This window comes from Bemisia tabaci, chromosome 2, assembly GCF_918797505.1.
Source record: "Bemisia tabaci chromosome 2, PGI_BMITA_v3".
Classification (NCBI taxonomy): domain Eukaryota; kingdom Metazoa; phylum Arthropoda; class Insecta; order Hemiptera; family Aleyrodidae; genus Bemisia; species Bemisia tabaci.
Genome location: NC_092794.1, coordinates 16,731,195 through 16,745,518, shown reverse-complemented (window position 1 = coordinate 16,745,518; position 14,324 = coordinate 16,731,195). Strand labels below are relative to the sequence as shown.

The 14,324-nt window shown below is 39.7% G+C and overlaps 2 protein-coding genes across 2 annotated transcripts in view; one reads left to right on the top strand and one right to left on the bottom strand.

The window, feature by feature from the left end:
* LOC109033711 (beta-1,4-galactosyltransferase galt-1) overlaps positions 1-1,361 on the bottom strand; it is a 36,752-nt gene extending 35,391 nt beyond the window's left edge. Inside the window, 1 exon segment of the mRNA XM_019046439.2 lies at positions 1,140-1,361. The gene's annotated coding sequence lies outside the window, so the exon portion shown is untranslated.
* LOC109033663 (galactokinase) overlaps positions 1-14,324 on the top strand; it is a 122,202-nt gene that overhangs the window by 17,102 nt on the left and 90,776 nt on the right. The window lies entirely within an intron of this gene.

The following is a 14,324-nucleotide window of genomic DNA, read 5'->3' as shown; positions in this document are numbered from 1 at the left end:
TTATTTTTTTTTTAAGAAAAAAAGCTGCTAAACGAGGTTCAAACCCATCGATCGAGCGTGTTGGAATGGTAGGAAAAGCGCAGCAGACGATTCAGTTCGGCGTTTCGGCCAATTAAACTGTTTTTCGTCGTGCAAAATTGATGAGCCTGGTGGCGGAGAGATAGGATTGGAGGGGAAGGGTAAATCGATCGTGTGGGAGCTATTTTAGATTCCTGGTGGTGTGACCAATGTTTACCTCGTGACGCTTATATTTGAGGCTCAGCGATGCAGGTAAACACTCGTGCATTGATGCGCACGAAAACATATTATGATAAGGACTGCCCAGGGCTCATTCCAAAAAGAGTGACACATTATTGGAGAGAGGTGTTTTCGGGAGTACCCCTAATAAGAGGTGGAATTTCCTCTTTGAGAGAATTAGTACTGATTTCTGAAATAAGTATAGACCCCGGCATATATTTACAGACGCTGTAAAAAGTGTTTGTAATCTTGATATCACATGAAGATTCAGTATATCATACTTAAAAGAAGCTCAGAGCTCATTTTAGATGAATGCAGTCATGCAATTCATTGCATTCATGAACTTTTCGTCATAAAAGTTCAATAGCAGCTTATACTTTCTTTCTTCTCTTTTGAACCCGAAATTTCGTGGACTTAACCGGTCAATACATGCACTCAAACCGAATGAGGCATTTGTTAATTCAATTTTTTAATTTATAAATTCTTGTGATTTTGGAAAGGGAAATAATTGTCGGCCAATGAGGATAAAGCGATAATTATAATAATAATTTGTAAACACACTATTATTTCTGGCATGTCTACAACCAATATGAAAAATGCCAATCAAACGAAAGTTAAACTCATGGAGCTTATAAATGAGCGTAGGTAAAATATACGCACGTACCTGCTAATCGGTCTAAAAAGTCAACCAAAACTACTAAAATCTTATGGCGAGCCTGTTTTTCACGAAAATATTTACGAGTCTTTGCCAATCGAGACTTATTTCCAAATTCAATGATCGCTTTATTTATGCCCGAGAGAGTTCACGGGATAGTTCCCACAATTTCCAAGTGGTCGCCAAATGAAAAAGTAAATCTCAAAAGTATCAACCCACTCATCCAAAATGACATGAAGTAGCTTACCTTGTTTCGGGAAAGTCTCGGATAGCCCGCTACTTCACCATTTTGCCCTCTTACATGTCCACTGTTGGCTCATCTGAAACACATTGCGTCAATTCAGCATGTAACTTGTGCTCATAGTACAACGACAAACCGATCACGGTGAAAACGATTTTGTTCAAATCGATTATTGAAGATAATGGCGTAAAGTAAGCGAATGAAATCGACAATATCCCATGCGGTTACCACAATCGAAATTAATGATTTCGTTCCAGCAGCGTCATAACTTAAGCGTTCGCTTAATGCGTTCACTTTATCTTAATAAAGTGAATCATGTTATCTTGAATGAGATTACACTTAGGTATTTATGACCGTAAAGTCATTAACCGATGGAACAACTGGATGTATTTATGCTAAAAGGAACCAAGTGCAAAGGGCTTGCGCGCTACATTAATCTCTTTCGATTAGAGAAAGGGAGCGTTAGAGTAAACTTAAAGCGGTATCCGAAGATAAGTTAATAAGACATTACATATCGACGGTGAAACTACCAAACCACGTATCTCGGTTTGCGACGTCGCAGACTTCTTGTCATACTTTATTCTTTAAATGAAAAACTACTCAACGTCCAGTCTTGAAAATTTCTGTGATTTTTCCTCTTCGTGCGGAGAAAATTCTGTGAAAATTTCAAGGAATGATATTAATTTGGTCTACTTCAAAAAAATAAAATGCGAGCGTAGATTTTTAAACACCGCAAACGAGATACCGGTAGTTTCACCGTCGATATCTAAAAGAAGCCTACAAAGAAAAAAAAAAAAAGAAAGAAAGAAAGAAAGAAAAAAAAAAGGTTTGTCCCCTCTCAGAAAGTTCGTGGAGAAAAAAACTTCGTGCGTGGGACCCGAAGTTTAGGTCATATCGATCTCTGAAGTTTTCGGATTGAGCATCCGAACACTTAAGGTCCAGCTGCTGAGGTTTGGATCACACATCTGAAACTTCAGTTCTTACATCTTAAGTACTTCGGTTTTCACATCCGAAAAACTTCGGCTCTCACATCCGAAAAAGATGTGTGATCCGAACCTTGATAGCTAGACCTTAAGTGTTCAGATGCTCAATCTGAAAACTTCAGAGATCCATATGACCTAAACTTCGGGTCCCACGCACGAGGATTTTTTCTCCGTGTTGTCCCAACGAATGAACTTTCATTAATTACTATTCATTTATTTGCTAGGAGGCTACGCCCCCTGGCCGCTACGCGGCCCAACCCCCTGAAGGCGCCCCGCGCCATCAGTGGGCCGCTTCGCGGCCCTATTTTTACCCTCCTATCAGTGTTAGTTTTATTTTTCCCCTAAAAAATTACGATATGAGATATACTTTAATTTTAAACTTTATACTTAAAATTACTTTAAAATTAAAAGGACGCGTTTTGGAATGACTGCTTGATGAAATATTGCTGTAAAACAATGATCAATGATAGTCAGGTAGTAATTATAAGATTTCTTGAGTCGGGAATCGAACCTATATCGAAGACATGTGGACGCATTCGACGTCTTAGACGACTCGGCCACCGCTCGACGTGAATTTGCTAATGCGAATCTTGTGTACATAAGTGTAGAGCTGATGCGCAGGCTACACAGCTACTGCGCAACCTCCTCGACTACTGCGCATCCTCCCGCGCATAGCGGTAGCAGTACCAGAGCATTCTATAAACTCACTCACTTTTATAACGTGATTTTAAAAAAACCTGGGTCCTTTTTCCAAAATCTGATTACAGCGGGCTCATCTAGGGCCTATTACCTGTCGATTTACGCAAAAATCATGGAAATCGGCCCGGTAGAACGCTCAAACGAACTATGACAAAAAGTATAAATTTACATTGTTTAAATGGGAGAATTCGCAACTTTACCACGTAATATAAAAAAACCTGGGCCATATTTTGAAAATCTGAAAAGAGTTGGCTTATCTAGAGACAATTGCCCGTCGATAACCGCAAAAATCATGAAAATCGGCCCGGTAGAACGCTTGAACTAAGCGTTACCAGTTTCGCAAAATTAGGAGGTCTTGGAGCTTATAGTATAGATATAGATAGATGGTAACGACACATAAAAACATGGAACTTTCAATCATTATTAGGCACTACAAACTCACTCACCGTCTCTCCTAAATTTCGATTATTTGTCACGGTCCATTCTACCGTTCTACTGAGCCAATTTCCATGATTTTTTCGGATTTTTTAAGAGGTGATAGTCCCTACATAAACGCACACTCCAGGGCCGGATTAAGGGGGTGGCCACATCGGCCGCGGCCCATGGCGGCAAAATTAGGGGGCAGCAAATGCAATTTTTTTAAATGCAGGTAAAAGAAATCGGATTCAGAAAAAAATTACAAATAAGAAACAGTGACAAAATCTCTCATTTCCTTAGAGTTCATTAATTTCTAATTTTGTCTTATTTCGGTGATACAAAAGACTGCGCAACTTTATTTAGTTGAGTTAAGAGAGAAAACAAACACGTAATTTGGCCTGCAGCGGCGCGGCGCAAAGAGAAATGATGACGAGGACTTGACATGAAAAGAAGAAGCCCTCGCCGCGGTGGTCGGCATGTAACACATAATAGCGCCTACTAGACTGCATGAATACTTCACGCATTGCGTCAAACACAGTGCGGTCGACAGCGGTCGGCGCGGCGTGAAACGCACAGTGCCCACAAAACTACATGAATACCTCACGCATTGCGCCAAACACAGTGTGGTCAGCGCGGCACGGCGGCGGAAGTCATAATTATTAAACTACATTTATGTTTGTTCTTTCTTAATTTTTTAGTTCATTTCTTACAAATGAAAGGCCTTGTCCCCACAGAGATAGGTTTACGGAACTGAACTTTCGCGCGAAGTTCCGTGAACTTTTGCTAGTAGTGTTGACAGGGCCTACGTAAAAAATGTGTCCAACACGAGTGAACGCGTCTTATGCACCCTTCTCCCTCCGGCACGTTCACCTGATGGTTTTTATTGATATTTCAAAATGAATGAGAAGAGGGCGACAAAATATAGGCGGCCCATGGGCGGCAAGTAGGTAAATCCGGCCATGGCACACTCCATATTTGGAGAATAATATCTACCTAAATTTGTGTATATAATGTGATGAAGTTGTGAATTTTCCTATTTAAACATCATAAATTTTCATTTTTTCCGCAGTTTGTTCTAAAGATCTACCGCGCCATCCTCATGATTTTTGAGGCTGTTGATAGAAGAAATTCCTCAAATGAGCCCGCTCTATTCAGATCAACACACTGGGAGATTAATCAATCGAGGGTTTAGCCGAGTAGTGGTCAGGGGCCGTATCCACTGATAATTTTTAGCTTTTATTGTTATTAAGTGTTTTATAAGGTTTCGTCCCAGTTTGGCATCTTTATTCACACGATTCTCGCAAGAAAAGTCTGTCCTGTGAAAGTTTAAGCAGCTTTTCATAAGTTTCAAAGACAGTTGAGAAAGTCCACGGCGCAGTTTCTTCGGAAAAGTTTAATACAGCCAACATTTACTACACTGAAGAAGTTAGCTGTATGGAAAGGAGAAATAATAGGAAGAGGTTGAGAAAGAACTGCAATAGCACAATATATAGGTTCTTACGTCTCTGCTTCTAGCACTTAATACGGACCTAATCTTGTCATTTCTTGTATACAGCGCAATGCTGCAATGTTCTGTTAAAAACAAAAGTATGACCGAAAATTCTGTGCAATCTCATGAGCTACACTGGTTATAACTTTGTATTATATCGTCATTTTACCCTAAAAAAGATAGTTAGAGGACGGGTGAGATTCGACCGATGTAGTGAATTAATTATTAATTAGGTTATATTTAATCGCTTTCTTCATTGAAAAACGGAATTTTTTTCTTTACATCTGGGGATTTAAACAGGGAGTTTCAGACCACTAGTACCAGGCTTTTTTCTCGCACTGGGAAAAAAGTCGCTTTGATCTAGAGTCCAGACTCTTAAAAACACTGACAAGAAAAAATACTCTTGATTTAATCGGATTTTTTCTGGAATCGAGAACCAAGCCTCTTCATTTAAGCGGATTTTTTTTTGATTCAAGCAAAAATCCGATTGAATCAAGAGTATTTTTTCTTGTCAATGTTTTCAAGACTCTGGACGCTAGATCCAAGCGACTTTTTGTTTCCAGTGCGGTTCCCTTAAATCGTACGTTGTCAGGGACCATGGGGTTGTATAGACCATTAATCCCTAGGAATCCGAATTTCATGGTCTCAAAAGCCCCTCAGCTACCCTTGGAGGGTGAGGGAAGGGGTAAGGTGGCTCGTTTTTGCACCTTTTTCAACATTAAAAACGGGTAGTGAAAAGTCGGTGCTTTCAACCGTCCTGATAAAATAATAAAGAGGGGGGCTGAAAAATTATCAGGGATTTTTAGGCAAATTATTCATGATTAAGATTTCAAATAAGTGACTCATGCATTTACAGATTAAAGTATAAGCATTATACCAATCCCATACTATAACTACACGAATGGAGCGAATTGACATGTGTGTTGCACGTTTATTAATTGGTTTGGTTGGTTCACCGGTCTCATTTTCAAAGTTGAAAAGGTTTTCTTGTAGAAGCTTCAGTTCAATCTTCCAAAAACATTTTTAACATCAAAATGGACTATACCTTAAAGAATTCAGGTTCTAATTTGGAGAATGAATTGGAAACAAAAGCGACTATTTCTAAAACATTCATCCCACTCCGCTTAGAATTCACCGCAGCGGAAGAGCCGAGTTGTGCGGCTGAGTGGATGAACGTAGAAGAAAAGATAAAAGGCCAAGGGTTGAGAATAGAAAGGAAGAGAGGACGAGAGGAGAGAACGGGCGAGTTTGGCCCGTGCTTTTTAAAATATTAATTCCTACTAAGCATTAAAACGCTAAACGTCTGCTTGAACTTTTAAGGGGCGCCGGTGACTTCTCTGGCGCCCGGCCGTATCGAAGACAATTAAAAAGAACGCTAAGGCTCGAAGTCCTAAGGAATAACGCCGTATGAGCCTTCAGACGTTGCCAAGTTTCCTCCGATAGGAACCGAAACTACCGATAAAATTTTGAATATTATTTTCCAAAAATTTCAGATAATTATGCACGCAATTTAATCTAAAATATCTGAAAATTTCAACACTGGAAAAAAACACATTGGATCTAGAGTCCAGACTCTTAAAAACATCGACAAAAAAAATACTCTTGATTCAATCGGATTTTCGCTTAAATCAGGAATTAAACCTCTTAATTTGAGCGATTTCCTTTTGATTTAAGCTTAAATCTGATTGAATCAAGAGTATTTTTTCTTGTCAATGTTTTCAAGAGTCTGGACTCTAGACCCAGTGTGTTTTTTCCAGTAAAGGAAAAATATGCATGAATGTTATCCAAAATAAACGTTTTATCAAGGGAAATTTGGCAACTCTCAAATGTTCATACGGCGTTCTTCCTTTGCACGGCAGTGCAGATGATGCTAACGCACTGTGGGAGAAAATTTTTGAATTCTGTGATTTGGGAGGCATGTCATGGAAACGTTTATTGTGGAAAAATATTCAATGCCCAATATTATAAACTCAATATCCAATAAGCCGAAAAGCTCGGCTCCTTAAATCCTCAGCTAAATTTCTTTCAAATTATTTCCATTGTATGCCATGCTGTGCTGGTAGCGAAGAAATTGGTGTTTCAAGCTTGTACTTCCTCATTTTCGAGCTGGGATGAGAGATTGGATATTTCAAAGCTGTAGGTTAAAGGCTCATTGTCGAGTTGGAGACGTAAATTAAAGATCCGTTAAACCCGTGTTGACTGCATTAAAGCGAAACCCAGTTCGTGCAACTTTACAATCAAAGAGTGGAAATGCGAAGAAACAGAAATAGATAATTATTATTTCAGTCTTACAAGCCTGGAGCTGGTTCCTTTATTCAGCGACGGTTTGAGATACCATATAATGACACTTTTGAAAACATTATTATCATGAAATGATCGAATTTTAATGTACATGTAATAATTGTAATATGCATACTACAGAAATTTTGTGGCAAAAGTTAGTTTCTGAATGGCCGCGGCTTCCAGATTGTCCAGAAAAACCAGATATTAAAGAAATCTGTAAGTCGGATCCGCGGTGGCTTCAATCGCCTGCACTGAAAAAAAATTCTCGGCGTTTTTACCAAGGTCCGTTGGTGCCTTCACCATCTCATTTTTTTTACCAATTATTGGTAATTTTACCAAGACAGACTGGTAAGTGGTAAGCTTACCTAAAAACCGGTATTTTTACTGTTTTTTGGGGGTAAAAATACCACTTTTATTGGTAATCAATTCCCGGTAACTTTGCCATTTTATCTCGGTAATTCTACCACAGTCGATAAAAAATAATGGCGTTATTACCGGGGTCCAGTAAAATTACCGAGAAAGTCAATAATTTTACCGAGATTTCTCGGTAAATTACCAATTCTATAAATGGTAATTTTACCAAGAAAAACTGGGATCAAATAGAGCCCTGAATTCTTGGTAATTTCACCCTTTTCTTAGTAAATTCACCGAGATTTCTTTTTCAGTGTGCTAAAAACAAACATGCCAGAAGCATGTTGGGATTGGATTGTCGATATGGCAGCAGCATGGTATTAACTTAGTGAAATAGTCCACCATGATACCAACATGTTACCCATTCACTTTTCCCGGACACTTTATTGACAATATCGAGATACCATTGCATCAATATTCTAACAATTCAACAATCGACCCGCAGAAGTGAGGTCACTGTCGCGTCGCTATGCTTGGGCGCAGCGATGCGATGGTGACGGCGCCCGGATACAACTATTCGAGCTCTGCGGATGTCCGTGTTGCATACACGCGGAGATGAAGGCGTTTTAACTCTCCAGGCACTCGTCACTTCACCCGCGGCGCGCCGACAACGACGACGGGCTGTACTTCGAGGATCCAAAAAGACAGACCACCATCTTCGTTTATCATATTGATAAAATGTATAGCATATAGGTTCTAGTCAGCGTTTATTAAAAGTATTATATCGATGGCGTAAGTCGGCAATCACTTTACTCGTTTGCGGTGTCTGTAAACCTCCGCCTCTATGATACCTTTTTAAAGGAGAACAAATTGACATCATTCCTTGAAGTTTTCTTCGCACAGAGAAGAAAAATCACGGCAGTTTTAAAGAATTGCCGTTGAGTAGTTTCTCGTTTATAAAGTAAAGTATGACAGGAAGTCTGCGACGTCGCAAACCGAGTTACGTGACTGCCGACTTACACCGTCGATATATTCCTGCGGCGTGGAGTTAAAAAGGAGCGGCACTATGAACTTTATCTTGAACTGAAAGTTCACGGCTAAAGTTGGGTAATTAGAAGGGACCGTTTTAATACTGCATACTGTAGATTACTGATTTTTTCTAGGTCCTCCGATATCAATACTTTCACTTGCAGAGTTCGATTCAGTCATTGATTCACGAAAACTTTGTTTTAATCAGTGTTTTTTCTACTTCAATATTTTATTATAGATCTACCCTCTACCTCGCTCGAACATTTTCCAAAAAGTTTTTACTTTTGTGCAACGTGGCGTTTCTAGATTTTTCCTATGCAAGGCTGAAATGAGCCTCAACTCGCGAAGTTCTCCAGAAAAGGCGAGCAGGAAGCGTCGCCCCTCTGACATAAGAGCGTGTCTCAGTTTCCACGTGAGCCCTATTTTACATTGAAACCCATGCTTTTTGAGGCTCTTGCGTAAATCGAGAGACGCCCTTACGCCAGAGGAGCGACGAGAGGATTGGAGAAATGAAGGAGGAAGAGAATGAGTGCATTATATTTATCTTGGAATGGGTCGCGGCAGGTTTTAATCAAGCGGGTTGGAAGCGGCGTTGTCAATTTTTACGTCTAAAATAAGCTTTTATGTTAGTTACGCTGGAGAAATGATTAATATTCACCGCACAACGACATCATTGCAGACTCGAGCGCCCCCATTCCATACAGTCCCTTCAACTGGGTGCTGGACGCTGAGCCGGTTGCATACTTGCATAAATGCAGGCATATCAAACCCGCACTTAACTGCATATTGCCAAATTTAAACTCATAGAAGAAGAAATGCGTGCATAAGAAAATAAAAAATGACAAAAATCCTACGGATTTTTCTAATATTGTAATGTCAGCGTCAAGAAAGAGACCACTTAAAGATCCATTTCTGATTGGCTGAGTCATCTTAGGCTTCCTGGGGACTACCTACCTAGCACCCAAAAAGTCCACGTGAATTTGAGGAAAACTCACCTAGTACTCTTTAAAAGAGAAAACGATCGGAAATTTGCAAAGTCTAGCACGTCTGCACGCTAAAAAATAAGCATTACATATGTTGTTCTAAAAATCATGTGCAGCAAATCGCGATGTCAAAATTGAAGCACGAACGATACTCACATACTACGCCTGTCTGCAACTATTCACGTTTAAGAGATGTGTTTGTAGTTCTATGATCGAAGGTTGAAGGCGTTCTGTTTTCTTGGATCCTTAGAATACTATCCGCAGAGATGGAAAATTTCAGGAAATTTATATCCCCCTGAAATTTCACGAAATTTCAAGAAACTTTTGGCATTCGGGAGGCAAAGAAACGCCTATGAACAGTGGTTCTCGATTTTGACATTTTGCACCCCGCGCCTAAAACATTTACGCTTTGTAAAAGTTTTCGTTTGGTTTGGAGGTTAGGTTGGGGATAAATTGCTCTCTAAACTCCCCTTTATGTCCCTCTAGAGTATTTCACCTCATAAGGGCAGCACATACTACAGCATCAACAGGAAGCTCATCTGAAACGCTTCCAGACTTCCAAAGGTTTGATAAGTGCGTCCAAAAATATTAACAAATTTCAAATTTTGTGAATTGTAATCAAGCCCTTTGAAATTTTACTTTCCATCTCTGACTAACCGCCCGCTATTGCGCCGGTCTTCGCTGCGGGTGATCCCGAGAGTACCCGGAAAGTCAAAACGCCTTCACTTTCGCGCGTATGCAATGCAGACATCCATTGTGCTCGAATAGTTGCATCCAGGCGTTATTATGAAATAAACTCATTGAGTCCTTCAGTGTTTGTTGCACGCGACACCAAGTGAGGGTTTTGTTTGTTTTTCTTGCACATTTAATAATTCCAAAGTTGAATAACGTGCCGATAAAGTTGATTTCTGATTTTTGTCGTGACAGAGTCAATTTTTCGAAAAAGGTTTTAATTATTTAACGTATTACAAAGTTGCCCTCCTGATATGACGGCTATATAGGGCCCTTACACTTATTGACCCAAAAACGATGAATGCGGCAGGGTCAGTTCATTTACAGATACCTCAAAATAGTCCATATAATAATCTATTTTCACTTTTTCTATGCAAGTATTTTCTACCATGACAACATGAGCGTAAGAAAAAGACAGCTACATCAATGATAAATTATATGGAATTTCGACCGCATTAGCTGTCTGCAACGTCGAAGAGAATACCTAAAATTAAGTATAGACAGTAATGAGAGATACTTTAGAAGAGACTCATTTTGAAAGATGGCATGTGATCAAAATGAAGGTTTCGTCTGGAATTAGTGCATTGGTGCACTCCACCTCACATGGATCGATTCAGACAAATTCCTGCTGCATTTTGTCCAAAATGCACCATTTCTAGCTACGTATTTTTTGTGCGAAAACTTTTACAGGCAGCTAAAGCTTTTTGCAACCACCCAACTAACTGACCACTCACCAGTGAACCCAGGAAGAATCGATAAATGAGTCTCGTTGAATTCACCATGCAATCAAGTATAGAGTCCCTTTTGTTCTCTCAAAAATCTCTCGCTCAGTGGTGCGGTGCGCATTCTCACAATAGGTCTCTAATCCTCCGCGGTGAAACACAAGCACTAGTCTGCCTAACGCTTTTTGAATTTTTTCATGAGGAACAGGGTAGAAAAGGCAAAATTTTTCCAACAGTTGGCAATTCCGCTGGATCACAGATGATGCCTGGTGTCGATCTCTCTCACCTAATCCCGAAAAAAGCGGAACATTTTCGCAGCCTGCTGTTTGCTCCCATTCAACTTTTTACGTTGCTTATGAGAACAGTCGAATCGTCCCTTAGTAATTGATCTGTTATCTTTTTTTTCATGCAGATATTTCTACCATGACAACGTGAGTGTCAGTGACAGACGGCGACACTCATGATAAACTACGAAATTTGACCACATGGCCATCCATCTGCGACGTTAAAGAGAACCCAACTGTCATAATATACGTTATCGAATTATTTACGTTATCGTATTTTTTTCGTTTAAAATTTCCCCCAAAAGTCTACTTTTTCTCTAGAAAATACCATAAAATGTGGATTTTTCAAAATCAGCAATCGAGATGCGAGTTCTCTTTTCACCATCGCCGACATGAGTGCGGTTAACTTAAAATGTAATAAGTAACAAACTTTGATTTTAAAAAATAACTATTGCAAATTTAATGAATTAAATATGATAATTTATGGTATTTTTTTAATGATTGTGTTTGTGATACTTTACAAGAAATTTTTGAAGAAATATTAGGTTCAAAATTATCATTTGATCAAGACACTTATACATTGATATGAACATTCAAAATGCCATTTTTAAAATATAAATTCACACAAAAAAGTACAAGTCTTTATTTAAGTATGCAATGGGACCAGTGGCAACCTTGAAATGCGTAAACTCGTTAACTCTTAAAACTGGAAATTAAAGATTATTGTAAATTGATGCGCAATTTTGCTACATGCTTATTTTTTAAATTTCAACCCTCTTACGCAGATTCCTCCTGCTAAAGTATCTGCTACACATATGAGGAAAAAATGTGAATCATAAATTAAAACTGAAAGAGCAGAGAACAAAGGAAGTCATGGAGAAGCGTAGTGAAGGAAGCGAAAGCATCGCATTGAACTACTTCTTTCCCAAGAAAGGCGCTTGCTACATTGGGATTCAATAGTATTTGCACCGTTTTTGAAATAAGCCCCTCAATTGGACGTATTTATGCTAAAAGGAACTATGTGCATAGGGATTGCGTGTGACATAGTTCCTTTTAGCATAAATACGTCCAATTGCAACTGAAGAGAGGATGAATGATCGAGTATTGTTCCGGAGCTTAAAACTTTAAGTAAGTATAGTCCTGAAGACCACAAAAGCTCCTCGGTGTGGGGATTTTCTCCAGTGTTGCCATTTCACGAAAGTTTTCAAAATTTCAGATTGCTACCGGTTGAATAGCCATTCTGAAAAAATGGCAACTGTGCGCGCCTTTTTCATTTTACTCCTGAAATACAGCGCCTGGGATGAAAGAAAAGGAAAAGTATCTTGACCAACCCTGTTCACAGAGGCGGATCCAGCAATTTGGCAACACCGGATTTCCTCCATTTAAACTATGCTAAATAATCGATTCCTGGCGGAGCACTTGGCCCCTCTAAGAATCGATATATTTCCATTGCTATAAATGGAGAGAAGGCAATGTTGCCAATTTTCTGGATCCGCCAATGCCTGCATAGCGTCAGGAAGAGGAGAGCAATGAGGTATTTAGTTAAAAATCCTATGAAACGATTCTATCCTTTTGCTTTACTCTTGATAGGTTATTAACAAAAAACATTTACTGCAGAACGTCGACAGTCCAAAAGATTTTATCCAAAAAATGGATACAAATTCGAGCATGAGAATGCGCCCTCTGCACAACTAACGATGCGCTCATTCGTAGAGCATTTCAAACTTGAGCTCAAGTTGATCGTCAGCAAAACTTTGACCGTATTTTACTGGGAACCTGCTCCTGTCCCGCCCTACAACTTCATCAGGCGTTCAGCCAAAGTTGAACGTGAACTGGTGGAACGGATTTCACTATGCATTTCAAACAGCATCGTCGCCAGCTTTCCGGAAATGTAACAGTCACTCTCTATACACTTAGAGAGCAAGTATAGACATTGAACTATCTGAACAGATAAGACCTATGTTTGGACAGTGAAGCGGCGAAAATGCGTGTCTCATTTGTGGTGATTCGAATTTCCACTCTTATTTTACTTTTTAAAAGGAGACCACTGACTTACTTAATTAGGAGTTACAAATTTTATTAATTCTCCTTCAACAGATCCCGCCATATTTTTGAAGAAAACATACGGAAAAAAGTGTCAGGGGTTATCCCGTAAAATCTGACACTACCACATGTGTGGGATGATGTGGGCATTTCAAATTAACAGTGGTAGTTCCGCAAGTCGCTATCAGTGATGGTTGGGTGTCACAGGGCGCACAGAAGCGCTATGAGAGTGACTTAATGTTAGCCCTGGTAAACATTGGCAGTAGAATCTGTGTTCCAAAGTACCATGGACCTACAGCCGGTTGTAAGATTTCCAATAGCTTCTATAGCCGGCAACACAATTTCTTATAGCCTTTTATAGCCGATAGCGATAACCAACATCCTGGCGATAAAGTGTATGCTAAACGTTACTAATTACGGATGCTAGGACTTACTGAGTTTTTGGACTACCGCTCTCTTTTTGGGCCGTAGTATCTTGATTTATTTTGCGAGGAAAGCTCCGTACTAATAAAGGATGCCTGCCATTCCTAATATGTTGGAGCGCCTTCAATTTCGTATGATACTGTGCAATACCTCTGGTGTGAAATAGTTGCTTCAAGCGCCGTGGCACGCTGCGGCGCGGCGCGGCGGACGGACAGCCAGCGCTGAACGCGCATTGGCGCCTACAAACCTAACAGGGATACTTCACGCATTGCGCAATGTGTGAAGTATCCCTGTTAGGTTTGTAGGCGCCAGTGCGCCGCCGCTCCGCTTAGTGTTAGGCTCTAATATTTAATCTCGTGGAGTCAGCGTTTTCAACTCATGACTTTGAAACGTTTGCACACTCTGTATGGATTATTCTCATCTTAATTGATGAAAAAAAAATATGTAGTAAAAGCAAATATAATGTGCGTTTTGTAAATATTAAGGTGATTCCGTACAAACTTAAGGATTTACAAAGCACACGAACTTCTACACAATTTTTATAGCCTTTTATAGCCGGTAGCGAAAAAGCAACAGCCAGGCGATAAAGTGTATAGCTCGGCGATAGGAACTATAGCCCGGCTGTATAATTTTTTATCGCTTCGTGTAGCCCGGCCGTATGATTTTTTCCACTTTCTACAGCCAGCTATACGATTTTCTATCGCCTCCTTCAGTCGGCCATAAAAACTCCTATGGTGATTTGAAACGCAGCTC